The following is a 16,888-nucleotide window of genomic DNA, read 5'->3' as shown; positions in this document are numbered from 1 at the left end:
AACTGCAGTGGATCAGGTGTCCAGTTTCAAGTTCCTTCGAGGACATCTACCATAAACGCTGCCTGGGCAGGGCAAGAAATATCGTCAAGGACGTCACACACCGAAATCATGGACTTTTCAGCCTTTTACCATCTGGCAGACGTTACAGGAGCCTCTGTTCCCGCACTAACAGACTTCGTAACAGTTTTTTTCCTGAGGCTGTTATCTGGATGAACACTATTCACACTGTAAACCCGAACAGTACTACTAACTTATAAAATGTAACAGTATAACAATCAAAACCTGTTATTTAGTTAACCCAGCATTAAAGTTTTGCGTTACCTAAATCTATTATTTTCTTTTGTTTAGACCTGAGTATATAATTATGAGTAAACCGTGCCACATACATTATAATTTATGAGTATAAGGAGATACGCAGCGTCTGACGTCATCAACGTGCCTTGCGTCCCTGTTGTACCTGTTCAAGACTGTCAAGATGGCTGCATGTTAGCGGGAGATTTCAACGGAAGATTTTTTGAGCAAAACAGGTATGTAGTTGTTATACAAAACTTGCGTGGGCACAATTTGTTCCGTAATTGTGAGGGAAAAAAAGTTTTGGGGTATTTTTATTTAAACTTCGATTTGTGTATCAATATCTGACCGAAGCTTGGAAAAAGTCAGGTTATACATATAAATATAAGTGCCAGTCGTCAACAAAAAAAGATTTAAGATTTATTTTTTACAATTTTTTTTATTGTGCTTCTGTTTTGAGTAGGTATTTTGGTATTGTAAATAAAAAGGGTTTAAAAAAAACCGTTATCTGTTGGCAGTCACGGTAACTTAAGTGCAGGGCTGATCAATTTAGCGGGCTAAGGCTTGAGGGTACAAGTGTGCAACGTTTATAACTTAATTAATAATATAAGAGCATGTCTGAATATTAGGTCAGGTATTGCTTCTCGTTTGTTTGGTAAATCAGCGGAGGTATAATCTGTTCTTTGCGATTTTTCCCCCCCAAAAAAGCGGATAATTTTTAATCGTTTTGAAGAACAAGTTAATTGCTCAGAACAGCTAATACTGTCCCTGTTTGTGCATTTTAGCTAACAATTTTAGCAGTGTTGTTTTTTTTTTTTTACATTAATATTTTTCGTTCAGGTATTTATTGTACTGTGGCACTAGAGAAAGTGCTGCTGAACAAACGCATTACATCTTGTTGGAATTGGTTTGGATAGTTAAGGTTTGTATTAAAGCAGAACAGCATCAAATATTTTGCTTGTTGTTAATTGGATTTTTTGGAATTATTTATTGATGGAATTTTCTTTTTTCCCCTCTACAGGGTCATTTTGACATATCTACCTACAGTTTCTTCAGCAGCAATCTGAGGTATTTTTTATGTTGGATTTTAGAAAAGGGAAATCAAAGACAACAAAAACTCCTCTTTGTATAGGTGTAAATTTGTAATGTTGCCCATTTGATGGGACAGTGAAACACTTCTGAAACTTAAGCCTGCATTTATGGACACTGCTTTAATGAACAGTGTGTTGAATATATAGTGCCGTGCTAATACTTAAATCAGTTCCTGTTTTCATAGAAAGTATTATATTTTCAGGGTGCAGGACATTCAATGGAGTGGAAGTGCAAGTTATGTTCTGCACTCTTAGATACTAAGGCAAAATCATTTGCTCACTATCGTTTGCATCATAGCCATTATTCAAGAATTAGCCCTTTGCCATGTATGTATCACAATTGTATTTGTACTTTTCAGTCATTTAATTCACTGAAAGCTCATGTTTCACGGTCTCATAAAGATGTGCGCAGATAAGAGAGAGAAGTAGAAGAACATGCATATTATTCATGCAACATGTGTAACTTTAAGCAGCCATTTTCTGAAGCAACACTGTTTGGTCATTTGAGATGTCATTTACGAAAACATGAGATGGTAGCATGCCCATTCAAGGATTGTAAATACCGTACAAATGTGTACTCATCATTTAATGCACACAAAAGTAGAAAACATGTGGGTACTTCACTTTTTGTTGATAATGTATTGTTAGCAGAAATTGATAGTACTCCAATAACAACATCTGTGGACTGTGATGATGGACCTTCTCAGTGTGAGAGCTCAGCCTTCTTAGATCTTTCTGAGGTTGAGAGTCAGTGTGACACTGATGATTTGAGAGCCCAGTTGCACCATAACTTAGCATCATTATTTCTGAAGATGCAAACTGTTCTTCACATTTCCAACATGGCAATTCAGGAAATAGTAGAACATTTGACACAAATATTTTGCTTGTCCCAACCCCTTGTCAAGAAGACTATTCGAGATGCCTTACAGAGTCATGACATTCCTGTTACTGAAGCATCTCTCGACCAGGTAGTCAGTGCTGTTATGGAGAGTAATATTTTTACCTGTGCAACAGCTAAATGTGAAGACTTGTCTTCGACCAAGAGACGGAAATCTTATATCGAGAAATTTCCTGTAGTAAAGCCTGTACAGTATGTGCTAGAACCAGGCCACACAGTAGTACATGTTTCCATACTGGAAATGATTCAGGTAATATTCAGACATACTGACATTCTTGACAGAATTAAAGAAACAAAGACTGCACTAAAAGGACATTATGTGAGCCACCAAGATGGGTCATATTTTAAAGGTAATGATCTGTTGTCTTCTTTAGAGGAGCTAAAGCTACCTCTCCTTTTGTACACTGATGATCTTGAAATAGCAAACCCACTTGGTACATCAAGGAAAATCCATAAGCTAACAGCAGTGTACTGGGTACTTGCTGATCTCCCTAGTAAAAACAGATCAGCCTTGCATGTGATTCAGCTGGCAGCATTGTGTAAAGTTTCTGACATTCAGAAATTTGGCTATGAAAGAGTACTCGGTCCTCTGCTAAAAGACATTTGTACACTCGAACAAGATGGTGTATTCATAGAGTCTATGGGTAAGGCAGTTCGGGGCACGGTCATGTGTGTGGTTAATGGAGATCTACTGGTAAAGGACTTTTTAGAGAGGTGGCCAGCCCTACGAATGGAGTCACAGGTAATGTCTGTCCTCTTCCCTTCCGCAAAAATTTGTTATAAAATCCAACCCAAATTCATTCTACCAACACATTTTAATGTGTGAAGAAGTGTAGCACACAGTAACCATAACTGTAGCTAACTTATACCTTGTCATTTAGCAAGATGCTTGAAACAATTATTCTCTAACATGTGTTTGTGTGTTTGCAGATCTTTGCAAAGTTCCACCGTATTACAAATGTAAACTTGCGCAACCAGTTCTACACAGAGCTTGACCAACAAACACCACGATTGATCTCTTTGTTCAGACAGAAAGCATTGCAGACAGGCAAGAGAGCAGTGGTGCTTCGAGAGATCCTTGGAACTTATGATTGCCAAGTATGTTTATGATTAACTTTGCCATCAGCACAATATTTATAACATTTTATGCAGATGTTTCAGTGTTGCAGCACAATGTCAAATGGTTAAGCTGAGTAAAAACAGACTAAATCTAACAATTGTGCAGACGTAAATTAAGGTTAATATTAGTTGATATAATGGATTCACATGTACTATGTCTGGGCTGTGCACTTAAACATCTCCACTATAAATATCAAATTTGCTTATGTTATCGTCTGTACCCATTATTACATAGAGCTGTCTAAATATAGCTATCACTTATTATTGCATTATTTAACTTCTTTTCAGTATAAGTAGGAATCATAAACACAAGAAGCTTGATTCAGAAAAAAATATTTTACACAAACATATCACAGATGTTAATTGAAAATTGTATGTACACTCCAGAATCATTTATGGCAAGGCCTAGCCTCGTTGGCACTTCTAAAACATGTGACTGACAAATATGGATGCATAAAATAGTTGTACAAAAAAAAAGTGTACAGTTAAAATAAGAAATGAATGTATTAGTACTGGGTGCTGGGGAACCACAATTATTCCAAATCACAATGTAGGGAGTTTTTGTTGTTGTTTAATATAAATTGTATTATGGTAGAACTAATATGTGCTTAACTTTTGTTTTTGATTTCTCAATCAAGGAAGAAAATGATGTCAGTGTAAGACGGACTATGGCCCTTTATGCACTTCCAGTCTACCTGCGTGAGGATGACTCAGAGTTCTTCAAGACCTACAATGTAAGCAATGCAATATGTAAATATCTGTTAATACAACATATACATATACACACATTTTAATGTCTTTCACTCTTTCACAGTTGTATCACACAATTGTAATAGACTAATTGGAATAGACATTTGCAAGTCTGTCTTATTATACTGGGAAAATGCCTTATGTACAGAGTGATTGGCCCTGTTTACACTTGGTTTAATAATGCATCTTGGGGAATCAGTTCAATAATGGACAGCCAACACACCATCGTTTACATGTGGGTCAGTCATGCATTGCCAAGGCGTCCAGTTGGTCAGTTGTCTTTAGATTTCTTAAATGCCTTTGTCAGTTCAACTGCCACACACAGTTATGTTTGTCTCTGTTAACAGACAAGCGTCAGATTTGTTTGTGGTAAAGCTATGAAAATGCTTTAAGGACCAATATACTTGTACAGACTAACTCTCAATATGCATATTTCAAAATGAGTGATGCATCAAAGCTGGAAAAATAAATGCAACCCTATACAAGTGTGAATGGAGCGATGAATGAACCATAGAGTTTTTGGCTTGTAACCTTCCTTCTGCAACACTTGTCATAATTGTGTTGTTTGTATTTTGCAGCAGGAAGAGGAGCCAGATATCACTGACATTCCTGTTGCTCTCCTCATGGCTGGTGCAGACCCCTTTAGCTCCAAGAGCTTCTTTGTTGTAGTTGAGGGGAACATTGTTGTGAGTGATCTTCCTGCGTTGCCTGATGCATTATTGGTATTGTTTGGCTTGATATACACTTTCAATTTACAATATCCAAAGAAACTGATGCACACTTTCACTTTTATTCAGAAAATAATGATGTGTCTGGATGATGGTAAACCACTGAAACCATGCCTGCTGAATTTGAAAAACAATTTGTTTAAAGACTGAACAAAGCAACAAGCTTGAATGCAAATGTGCATCAAAGTTCTATCCATGTACACTGAAAACACACGTTATTAAAATAACTTCAATGAAAACAGTGCCATAATAGAGTTTGCAGCCTTTTTCAATTGTCTGTTGTCAGGATTTTATTGCAGTATTCTTCAAAGTTCAAAATTTGAACACAGGATGAGGAGAATGTTAATGTACTTACACAACTGGCCACTTTATTAAAACAACCTCCTTGTTTCTGAACCTATTGTTCATTATATTATCTCCACTTGCCACGCAGGAGCTCTTTTCAGTTTTATAATTACAGTTGTAGTGAATCTGGTTCACCTTGTAGATGTAAAGTCAGAGACTATGCTGCTGCACATTTGGTGTTTTGTCATCTAGTCCATCAGTGACACAGGACATGGTTGGATGTTTTCGGTTGGTGGACTATTCTCAGTTCAGCAGTGACACTAAGTGTCTTAAAAGAAATTCCAAAAATCTCCTGCTATGTCTGATCCACTCGTATCAGCACAACACACACACTAACACACCACCACTTTTAGTGTCACTGCACTGAGAATGATCCACCACATCACACCTGCTCTGTGGGAGTCCTGACAATTGAAGAAGAGGGTGAAAGGGGGCAAACAACGTATGCAGAACAAGACATGGACTCCAGACTAATAATAAAATTTTAAATTGCTTCTATATGGCATATGGAGCTTAAAATGAACAATGAGTAAACAAACTAGGTGTTGTTAATTAAGTGGCTAGTCGTGTATATAAAGAATAAAATGTGATGTGAGATTATGAAAAAGATTATTATATATGGCAGCTCTTGGTGTTTTACCTGCAGGTTTTGTTTTGTATTGTATTGGAGAAGATACTTCAAGCTCTGATAATGTTAATGCCTTTGGAATGGCAGCCAGTTTTAACAAGTGTTTTACAACTTTTAATTAGTAGATTGGTGTTATGTGTTTTGTGAATGAATAAATTTAACTTAAATTTGATTTCAACCTATGAATTACAAAATTTATCTTGACTAGGACAAACTTTTAAGTACATTTTCTTAAAAGTATTAATTTGCCTACAATTATATGTTTTGAGTTATAAGTAACTTGGCGGAACTAAGTTTAATTATATACTGCTTACTAAAACTAATTAAGTATATAGAACTTTAAAAATGGCTAATTTTAAATAGTATATATATGTTAAGAGAACTTAAAACTTTTACAAAAAGAAGACAGAACTTTTGAGTTAAGTTTACTTAAAAAAAATATTTCATTAACTTAAACTTTTTTAGGTAATCAGTTACAACATAAGCTTTGAGTAAACTGAACTTGTTTGGTTTTACAGTGCAGGCACTTTAAATAAATATTGCACAATCATTTCACTGCACCTTCTGTAAAGTTGTATTTCATTCATCCTTCAGTACATAATGCATCACCTACACAACGTTACTTTGCTTACATGTTTTATATTTCAATATGTATATATGGTTACTTTAACTTCCATAATCACAATGTCATATCACTACTGCACTTTATGTAAATTATGTAAATAATGTTATATATTGCACTTGTGGTTAGATGCTAACTACATTTCATTGGCCCTGTATTTGTACGCTGCACAATGACAATAAAGTTGAATCTAATCTAATCTAATTTACTTTAATCAGGGAACATAACTTTGGACCACTCAGGAGCAGTCCAGTCCTTTTTCCTGACGCTGTATCTTGTTCAAGAGTGGCTTGGCATAAGGAACATGACAGCTGAAACCCATGTCTTGCATACATTCAAATTTTATGACCAGCACCTGTATGTGCTTGTATAATTTTAAACTACTGATTCTTAACATTGAGGTTGCCCAATGTTGTCCAATTGAGGTTGCTCAATGTTGTATTGCAACTCTTCGCGTCCACATTAAATTACCTGACGCTGGATTATAACTTACTTCTGAACGTCATCTTTCCATTATCTTGGGCATGATTTTAATGTGTGAGCAAACTTTTTGTGCTGACTATATGCAGGTGTATTGTTTAACATTCGGATTCTGACTGGTGTTCGCTCAGAAGTTCGTTCCACGTAATGCATCAGTAACGTTAGCTAACTTGAAAATTTGAAAGTAAGGCGTTCGGACAAGAGTTTCAGAAGGGCAGGCTGGCTCACTGTGGTTACGTGTTTGTCGGTTTACTGGCATTATAAATATATCAAAGATAGTTGGAAGCTTTGTGAAAGGACTTTTGTGTTGCCTTATCAAAGTAGCCAACACTTTAAAAATGTTAATGTCTATGGATGTTGGGCATGTTAAAAGTATTAAAAACATTAGAAAAAACTTCAACGAATGATATATATATATACGCCTTCCCAATCCCAATATATTTGCCTGTAATGGAATATATTGGAACTGGGACATTCCGGGAGCCACGTGGTGGATTGATAAAAGGCCCAAACTTTGAGGATTTTTAGCTCCCACCACGTGTGCCCAGTACCCGACCCCGGGCTCTGCAAAATAAATCGTCTAGGGGGCGCCGCGCGCTAGGCCGATAAGGTCCACCAAGCGGCGTATCATATATGTGGATTGGGATGGTGTGGTACTACGAAGAGGTAAGCAACTGCTATTTTCTCGACTAAATGGCCTTTCGGAACTAAGACCCCAACACCACCTGTTAGGTCTAAATGGAATTGTGGGCCCATTTGTGGCCACATACTTATATATGTTAAGATAGAATAAATCTCCTTCAAAATTATATTGAACAAAAAAATCTGAATTAAAAAAGGGCTTTTTTCAGCAGTAAATTCAGTGGTCGTTGAAGTGAGGGGTTTATATATGTGTGTGTGTGTGTGTGTGTTTGTGTGCGCTTTTAAACGTATTTATATATGTATAATATTTATACAAAATCTCATAAAAAACATTGTTCAGAACATTAAACACTGGAATTGTTTCCGTTATTTGGTAAGTTAAGGCTTTATGTTGTTTCAGCAATAACGCCATACACCAGTAGGTGGCAGTGAAGCATGATTCACGAAATACACAAACTTAACGTCTTAACACGTTCATAACGCGTTAACACGTAAATACCTTGGCGTGTTAACACGAAATTATACGCTACGTGTCAACACGGAGAATCCAACACGTTTAGAGCTTAATTTAAAACAAAAGAAAAAAAAACCCCAGAGGAATTCAAGTTTATAAAGTGTATTGGACTAAAAACAATAAGCTTGTAGCCTACTTAGTGTATACTCAAACACCTACATGCAACATTGAGCCATGCTTTGGTACTGCGTTCTTATAATGTTGTTTGTGAATTGACTGCACTCGGCTCAGAGTCACAGTCAGAAAGCAGCGCTGGCCCACAGCAGGCTCAGTGTCACTTTTCTGAGTGTTCTTCGTCAGTAGTCATGGGGGTCCAGGTGTATGGAATGTCGTTGGTCTCTAAACGTGTTGGATTTGACCATGTTTTTTTTATGAGATTTTGTATAAACATTATACATATATAAATACGTTTAAAAGCACGCACACACACACGTGTATATATATATATATATATATATATATATATATATATATATATATATATATATATATATATATATATATATATATATATATCAGTGGCGGATGCTGGTCTTTAAAGGAGGGGAAGCTCAATTTCGGCCTACATCATAAAATGTGTCGGTTTATTTATACGTAAATTCTACCCTCCGTTCCTTTTCAAGAAAATGATCTGTGACCCTGTCGTACCAACAAGGCGTCTTTTCCAGGGACTTGACTAGTGTCTTCTCTATGTCCAGCAGAGCTGGGCTGCTTAAACGTCCTAGGCCCATGTGAAGTGTGTCCGCCTGTGAGTGCTTTGTGAGGGTGGAGGGGCTCAGCAGCACCCGCTAGAAACTGCGATAGAAGTCAGAAAGAGTGATAGAAGTCAGTCTCCAAACACAAGCAGCTACAAAAAAACCCACCAGAAATAGAAGCTCGAATTTTCGCTAGTTTTAACAAAGAAAATGCCGCTAAGAGTATTAAGAAAGTCTGGTTCAACGCAGAACAGAATGAAAATGTAATGCTCCCACGGATCTTTACACCAAAGTATCGCTGATTCGCTCATTTCGCTGTCAATCAAAAAGGGATTGGGCCTCAGACAGATCATCCAATCATCATGCAGAAGCTGAGCGTCCGGGCCAGCCGAGGCCTGCCCACTGCCCCATAGACCCCCAGAGACGCTGAGCGTCCGATGGGCGGGACAAAGCCCAGCATTTATCCAATGACTCGTCTCGTTTCGCTGCACTTCGCTGCTTCTGAACAAAAGTTGAGCGCGTTGTAGTGTATATTTATTCAGTGACATGTACACACAACAGTATATATTTGATCACTTATTTTTTGACATTTTAGGGGACGCTTTAGGGGAGCTTCCCTTGCAGTCTTAGAGCAATCGCCACTGATATATATATATATAAACCCCTCACTTCAACCACCACTGAACTGCTGAAAAAGCCTTTTTTTTAATTCAGAATTTTTTGTTCAATTTCATTTTGAAGGAAATAAAATGTATATTAATGTATCTCTCTTAATGCATATATAGAAGTAGATACACATAATTAAATAAAACATGAGTAACTTAATATATCTTTAAACATATTATACATGTTTACAGAAAGAGGAGGATCTGGAAAGTTAATTTCACCATGGGTTTGTATTGACACTGTATTTTTTAGCAGTATGCTATTAAAAGAATGTACATAATTTATCAATGTCAAATCTCAGTATGTGTCACACACAGTGTGAGAGAATAGTGATGTTTGTTTGTTATAAAATTATGAAAAGCTTTAGAGCATGTTATGAATGAAGTTATATAATAATATGCATGTTTACAAATTTTAAGGATCAGCTTACTAGTATTGCTGTCTTCACACTGCTCACGTAGGGCTCAACGTAGCCATAGGTCAGTGCTTCGCTCACTATGTTACGAATAATTCAGATGAAACGTAGGGACTACGTTCACAAAGGATTTATGTTTCGTGTCAGCTACAGTGTGTGATGTAAATCCTATCATGAATATGTAAGTAGGCCCGTATGGATTAGTTAAATGCTGTTTTAACTACAGTAACGGAAAAATATCACTGGTGAACGAGACAAAATACATATTCAAATATAACTGATATCACAACAAAAATATAGAATTAGAAACAGTACATAAAAACCCAACCGAAGTGTAGTGCAGCGAAACTGGTGGACACTCTCTTTGTCTGTGTGTGGATGGATATAATCTCGGTGTGGGGACTAAAACTTGTTTACAAACTCACATTTTTAGTTATACAAAGACACGCGTTTTTGTGTGTGCACAATTGTTTACATGTGTAAGGAAGAGACGTTAAAAAAATAACTAAATACTCCATAAAGGACTTAAATCCAGGATAATAAGTCTGAATTAATGAAGACACGGCCCCTGTGCATAACTCATGAGGGAGTTTAAATATCATTTAATTAGAATACAACAATTTACATGTGTTTAATGAATATATTTTTTGTTAAATATTGGTTTTAATCATTACATAAATGTGTCGCTTTGTCAGTTAGCAAAGTTACATCAGCCAGTAATGTTAAGCTACAACCCGGTCTGACACCTACTCGTGATATAGTAGTCTGCAATTCGTGACATATCGCATATTTTCAGCATGAATTGCAGTCTCCTATATATGTGACTATATCACGAGTAGGTGTGAGACCAGGTTGTAAGCTATGACTACCTTGGGATGTAAAGGTCTTCCATGTGTCTTAGCAAATTACAAATAATTAAAATAAATGTTTATTGAAAGACATCTACGAAGAAATGTACTGCTTAAATTTTAATTGTTATTATTATTATTATTTTTTACAGTATATTTGTATGTTAGCGTCTGCTAATGTTGGCTAGCATCCAGTTAAAATTTCTCCTGTTCCACCTTAAACAGAGTGACAGTTATTTTCTGATGAAACAAGAACAACAAGTAACTGCTTCAGCATTTAAAAAAGAACAGAAAACTCCAGTATTGTGCTTGTAAATGTGTGTGTGTGTTTTGAAAATAACATTGCGTTTGGTATTTAATATGCAGACTTTTAACTTTGGGAATTGTGTCAGTATAACAATTAATTTATGTTTTGTATTCTTTATTCCAGATTGCAAACATATGTTCCTGCACTTTTTTAAACTTCTGGGTTTTTTTTAAACTTCCTGCTATATATAGTGTGTTGAAAAAATGCGTATTTGACAACACAAGAAATTGTATAAAACTTTATCTAGACAGTATAATAATTACATTAAGCAAGACCATAAATATTTTGCACAAATCACTAATATAAGCCTTTTAAAATTCTAGTCAACTGAATGGAGAAAAAACACATAGGGAAGAAATATGAGCATCTGCAATATCTTCAGACCCTTCAGCTATTTATTATAATGTTTGTAACAACTATTTAATACTAAAATGTAATTAAAATCAGATCAAATCAAATTTTATTTATATAGCACTTTTCACAACAAAAAGTCGTCACAAAGCAGCTTTACAGAGATCCGGGTCCAAGCCTCCTATGAGCAAGCCAGGGGCAACAGTGGCAAGGAAAAACTCCCTCAGCACACGAGGAAGAAACCTTGGAAGGAACCAAGACTCATACGGGGAACCCATCCTCCTCAGGTCGACACTGGAAACACAACAGAGAACAGAACCGAAGTAAAAGTGAAATGATGACAGATGAAGGGGTTATAGTAATGTAAATGTAGTACATTAGTGATGTATGAGTCTGAGGAAGGAGAAGGTGATCAGGGATTCTGTGTGAGTTAAAAGTAGGGGCAGAGTTAATCTGAGATAAAACAGCATGATAGTGTAGATGAGACAAGGCCATGATCTTGTACAGGATACACAGGGGCGCAGTGAAGTTAGAGGATTAGAACGGGCGAACATTTAAGGCAGGAAACAGAATTGCTGCTTTGAGGCATCCCAGCAGATGGCAGTACCCAGACAGCGAGCATATATCGGTCCACTGGCATTAAAAGGCTGGCATTTTGTCTAAATTTCTGTTTAATTACTAGTGGTCCACCCTTAAAACGTTGTGTAAAACACTGCTGGACCTACGCTTTATTTAAAAAAATCTTTATGCTTTAGAACAGTTTTTTGTACCGTTTTCCTATATGTGATATTAATGCTGTTTTCAACTTATGAAAAAAAATGGCTTGACAATAATCAACTGTGTAAATACATTTTCAGTGCATGTTTTTAATTCCACCTTATTACAAATCCCTCCTTACGTGACTCTTCCCCAGAATTGTTCTTTTTATTACTTACTGACCCCTAATTTCTTGAGATCATTCATGTAAAGCCTAGTTTAATTCGATTTCCCTTCTACCCTGTTGGGACCACTGTTGGCCCACTGAGGGCTAAGTAGAGGTCCACTAGTGCTTCGCACAGCATTTTCTGGGTGGACCACTGGTGTGAGTGAATGAATGTTTGCCCAGATATGGATTGACACTCTGTCCTGGGACTCTTGGATGAGAGTATGCTGAGCGTGTTTGGCTTGTCTTCGGTGTGTGTGTGTGTTTTGAGTGGTGGTCTCTGCAGTGTGGAAAACTCTAATACAGTCAGCTAGCTGTTACAGTAGAATACAAAATACATGTTCAAATGTTTTAATTTATTTATTATTTTAACATAATCCATTATGTTACTCAATGTGAGTAAAGTATTCTGAATACATTTTCTTACTGCTTGTTCAAGAAGAATATTCTGTTTTAATCAGCACATTTTACACTGTTTTAAAATGTTAGAAATACAGATTACATTATTCATGTTGTGTATTGGAATGCTTTAAATTTTTTTTATTTTTTTAGAACACACATTTTGTATTCTGTGGTGGAATACCAACACTGCTGTTATGGGCATGGATGTTTCTCTCGTATCTCTGTCCTGTCCTGTCCATATGTTCTAGGATCCAGTCCTGGGTTCCTGACTGACTGCATGCCGGATGCCGGAATCTGTGTCCATGGTTTGGCTTCAACTATCAGCCATAAAAGAGAGATTTACGTCACACCCGGGAGGAATGGTTCCTCACGCAATTGTTACCTTTTTCACTGTTGAAACTCGATTCGTGTTTGAATTGTTAATTGTTGAATGTTTTTGTGAGTGTTGCCTGTCTGTCATTGTTAACATTTGTAACTAGTACCAGTTGTAGGGAGTGGCTGCCGTTTTTGTTTTGGGGACTGGGGGTTTGTCTCTGTTTATACACAGCAAGGGAGTAAGGTTAGCACATTGTCTTTGTTTTTGTCGTCTTTCACAGGTTAGTTATTGTACCTAAAAGTAGTTAGTGTGGGGTTTGTTTGTTGTTTTGGCCTGGGTCACTCCTGAAGTCACTTTTCTGGTCACAAAACTGTATCAATCACCTCAATACACTTCACAAAACTGTCCTAAGTTGTAGTTTTTTTTTTGCACTCATCACACTCCATTATTTCATTTTTTTGTGTTGCGGTCTGCCCTAGACCAGGTCGTAACATTTGGGGGCTCGTCCCTTTTCTTTTTCTTGTTCTGGCTGGTGGTTTTCTCTTTTGTGGGTGGGCGGACGGTAGTGGTTGGAATGGCTAAATTTGACTTAGTTGCGTTTGCACTCGAGCCTACCTTGGAAAGTTTTGATTTGTGTCGAAAAGACGACCTGTTTTTGGTGGCTGATTTTTTTTCTATTAATGTTTCTCGTTCTGCTCCAAAATATCACATAAAGTGTGTTTTGGAAATTGAACTCATTGGTAAGGGGATCTTACCTGAAAGGGACACTTCCCTGGGTGTTGCTTCAAGTGCTGTTCTGGGTGCGGAAGCGGCGGAGGTCGCCGACGTCCCAGACGCTCGGCCGTGCATGGATCCCAGCAGTTCCCTGTCTCCTGGATTAGATCCCCGCCTAGCCATCCGGCTGAAGGAGTTGAAGTTGGAAATTAAAATTCAAGAGCGTGAAGCAGAATCTCTTCATCTGCGAGCGTTACAAATTGACGCCGATCGGGAGATGACCAAGTTAAGTTTGGCGGGCGTCAGGCCTGTCCCCCTCCCTCGGAGCACTGCAATCAGAGCTCGCTCTGGTGGTCAGACAGCGATAGCTCCCCCGGTACCCATGCCCCGCTCTTCAGTAAACTCTCCCACCCGCTCTACAGTCGTAAGTAACTCTGAACAATTTGATGTTACTCGGCAAATCAGTCTTGTTCCGTATTTAGGGAGAATGAAGTTGATGCCTATTTCACTATTTTTGAGCGTATTGCCACCACGCTTAATTGGCCCAAAGACCTATGGTCATTGTTGTTACAATGTAAATTAGTGGGGAAAGCCCAAGAAGTTTGTTCCACCCTCTCATTAGAACAGAGTTTGGATTATGATGTTGTTAAAACCACTATCCTTAGAGCTTATGAGCTGGTCCCCGAGGCTTATCGACAGACTTTTAGGTCTGTAATGAAAACCCCCAGCCAGACGTTCATTGAATTTGCCCGAGAGAAAACTGTTTTATTTGAGAAATGGTGTACAGCTAGCAAGGTTACCACCTTTGAACAACTCAAAGAACTAATTCTCTTAGAAGATTTTAAAAATAACCTTCCTGAGAAAATAGTGCTTTATCTTAAGGAGCAGAAAGTGAACAGATTGTCTGATGCTGCTACGTTAGCAGACGAGTTTCAACAGCGAAAAAGGTAACAATTGCGTGAGGAACCATTCCTCCCGGGTGTGACGTAAATCTCTCTTTTATGGCTGATGGTTGAAGCCAAACCATGGACACAGATTCCGGCATCCGGCATGCAGTCAGTCAGGAACCCAGGACTGGATCCTAGAACATATGGACAGGACAGGACAGGACAGAGATACGAGAGAAACATCCATGCCCATAACACTGCACTTAACCTAGAATGTAAAATCTGTCTAGTGACCAGACGTATTTTGATGGGCTGTAATTGGGCCAATCATTAAAAAAATAAAATAAAATAAAATAAAAAATAAAACAATTCTTTACTCCCCAATTGTCTTGCCTGTGGTGGGTATCAAACCAGTAATCTTCCATTCCCAACAAGGCTTCTCTAAACCATGGGGCCATGACTGTCCAGATAGCTGGATCAGCAGAATTTGCTTTGTGAGACCAGGGAAATGCCTTAACTGTGTGGCATGTATAACTGATGAACACATGTTTATTTTTAAATTATACTCTGTCTCTTCTAGGATGTTTTCCAGCATGGGCAGCAATAATTATTTTTAATGGCAGGCCACAGCTTCTGAAACTGTATGAAACACATGTAGAAAATGAATGTGAATGAATTTTTTTGCTTGTACCCCAGATGGAGAAAAACAGGTGAACAGCACAATTTCACAGGGTTGTTGTCTTGAACTTGTCAGGTAAGTAGACTTTTTCTTGACATTTCTGAGCTTGGATCACAACTGTAGACAAGATTAATTGTTTCAGAGGGACAAAGAGCACTATTTTGTAGTTGAATTCAAAGACAGAAGTGCCACTGTTGTGCCTAGCTGCTGGCTGGAAAGTGACAGGTGTTCATTGCCACCCTCTATTGCTTTACCCCAAACCTTTACTCCATTGGACAGTTTGCTTGACTATGAAATGACAAAGCTAACAGAGGGGAGGTTAGATTCAGCTGGACCTAAAACCCTAAACCTTCTTCTTAAATTCTCCATGACCAGAGGACGAGTAAATACTGGCGATGTATATGAAGGTTGTAGGCAGCTTAGAAACAGCAAGCCTACAAGGCAGATCCAGATTTGGCTAATTTTGAACTTCTGAACAGGTGAACATGTCCTTTTCTTTCAGGGGAAAAAAAAAACTACATACAAACAAAAAGCTGCCTGTGTATAAATTATAAGTGTAAACTGCAGAATTTGTGTGATTTAAATAAACTAAGAAGTAAGTTGTATTTCAAAAGCCTCAAATTGATTTATAAAGTGTTTATTTTAACTTTATCAAAAGTAAGTCAGCCTTCATTTTCTTGATACCTGTTTAAAAAGAAAATGGATTAAAATCAGTGTAACAGATTAAGAAAAAATAATTGCGCTTGTGTTCCAGTATGATATCCCTACTGTAGATCGCTCACTTATTTGTATTATTTAAAATGTTTTATCATTCTAAAATGACTTTTTTTTTCTCTAATGGTTTATAAGGCTTATAAACGCTTATAAGTCTATAACCTATAGATTATAGGTCTATCCTAAACACTTGAGGATTGGTAGCCATTTAGTCATTCAGTATAAACTAAAGAAATCCATAAGACTGATACTCAAGCTATACTAAATTAAAATCATTACTGAATTTAAAATGGTCAATAAAGAAATAAATTTTTCAAATAAAATATTACTTGTTTTAATAGCTTTTCTTAAGAGACCAAAGGACATTTAGGCTTTTGTGTCAATTGATAAACCTGTAATTTCTAGCTTAATTGTCATTAGCATTTGGTTAGACACATTTGCATGATTCTCCAAAATTGTTGTTTAAAACACAGATTTATATAAAAAAATATATATAATTTAAGAGTGTCACACCATAGGACAACAAAACTTAGCACACTTAATGGTGTGAAAACATAGTTAAGTGACTGAGAGGAAAAACATACCATGTGCACTTGTCATGGGCTTTTTCAGGGTCTTCAGTCACATAAATTTAAAGGGGAACCATCAACAGGATATAGTTTTAGACTGTTAGAAAAAGCATTGCCACTTATTAAAATAGAGACACAATTATGCCAGGGGAGTTTAGAGAAATTCCTGAGTTTTGTTTATTTAATTATAAAGGTTAATATTTATTGAACCAAGGTTGGTTCAATAGGGCAATTTTAATATTTTTATAATACAATGTTCTATTTTAGACATAATAGGCGTAGAAAGTGACTAAAT

At 37.0% G+C, this 16,888-nt stretch overlaps 2 long non-coding RNA genes across 2 annotated transcripts in view; both read left to right on the top strand.

Annotated features, from left to right (window-relative positions):
* The first annotated feature begins 3,107 nt into the window (after positions 1 to 3,107).
* LOC136698003 (uncharacterized) lies at positions 3,108 to 5,946 on the top strand. The gene is made up of 3 exons (XR_010802783.1): positions 3,108 to 3,378; positions 4,038 to 4,133; positions 4,728 to 5,946. It is a non-coding gene; the product is annotated as an uncharacterized lncRNA (long non-coding RNA).
* Positions 5,947 to 7,521: 1,575 nt separating this feature from the next.
* LOC136696018 (uncharacterized) overlaps positions 7,522 to 16,888 on the top strand; it is a 20,371-nt gene continuing 11,004 nt past the window's right edge. The window contains exons 1-2 of the long non-coding RNA XR_010802553.1: positions 7,522 to 7,618; positions 15,328 to 15,385. This is a non-coding gene — a long non-coding RNA (uncharacterized lncRNA). The remainder of the gene's footprint in view (positions 7,619 to 15,327; positions 15,386 to 16,888) is intronic.

This window comes from Hoplias malabaricus, chromosome 5 (genome assembly GCF_029633855.1).
Source record: "Hoplias malabaricus isolate fHopMal1 chromosome 5, fHopMal1.hap1, whole genome shotgun sequence".
NCBI lineage: Eukaryota > Metazoa > Chordata > Actinopteri > Characiformes > Erythrinidae > Hoplias > Hoplias malabaricus.
This window is presented reverse-complemented; position numbering and strand designations above follow the sequence as displayed.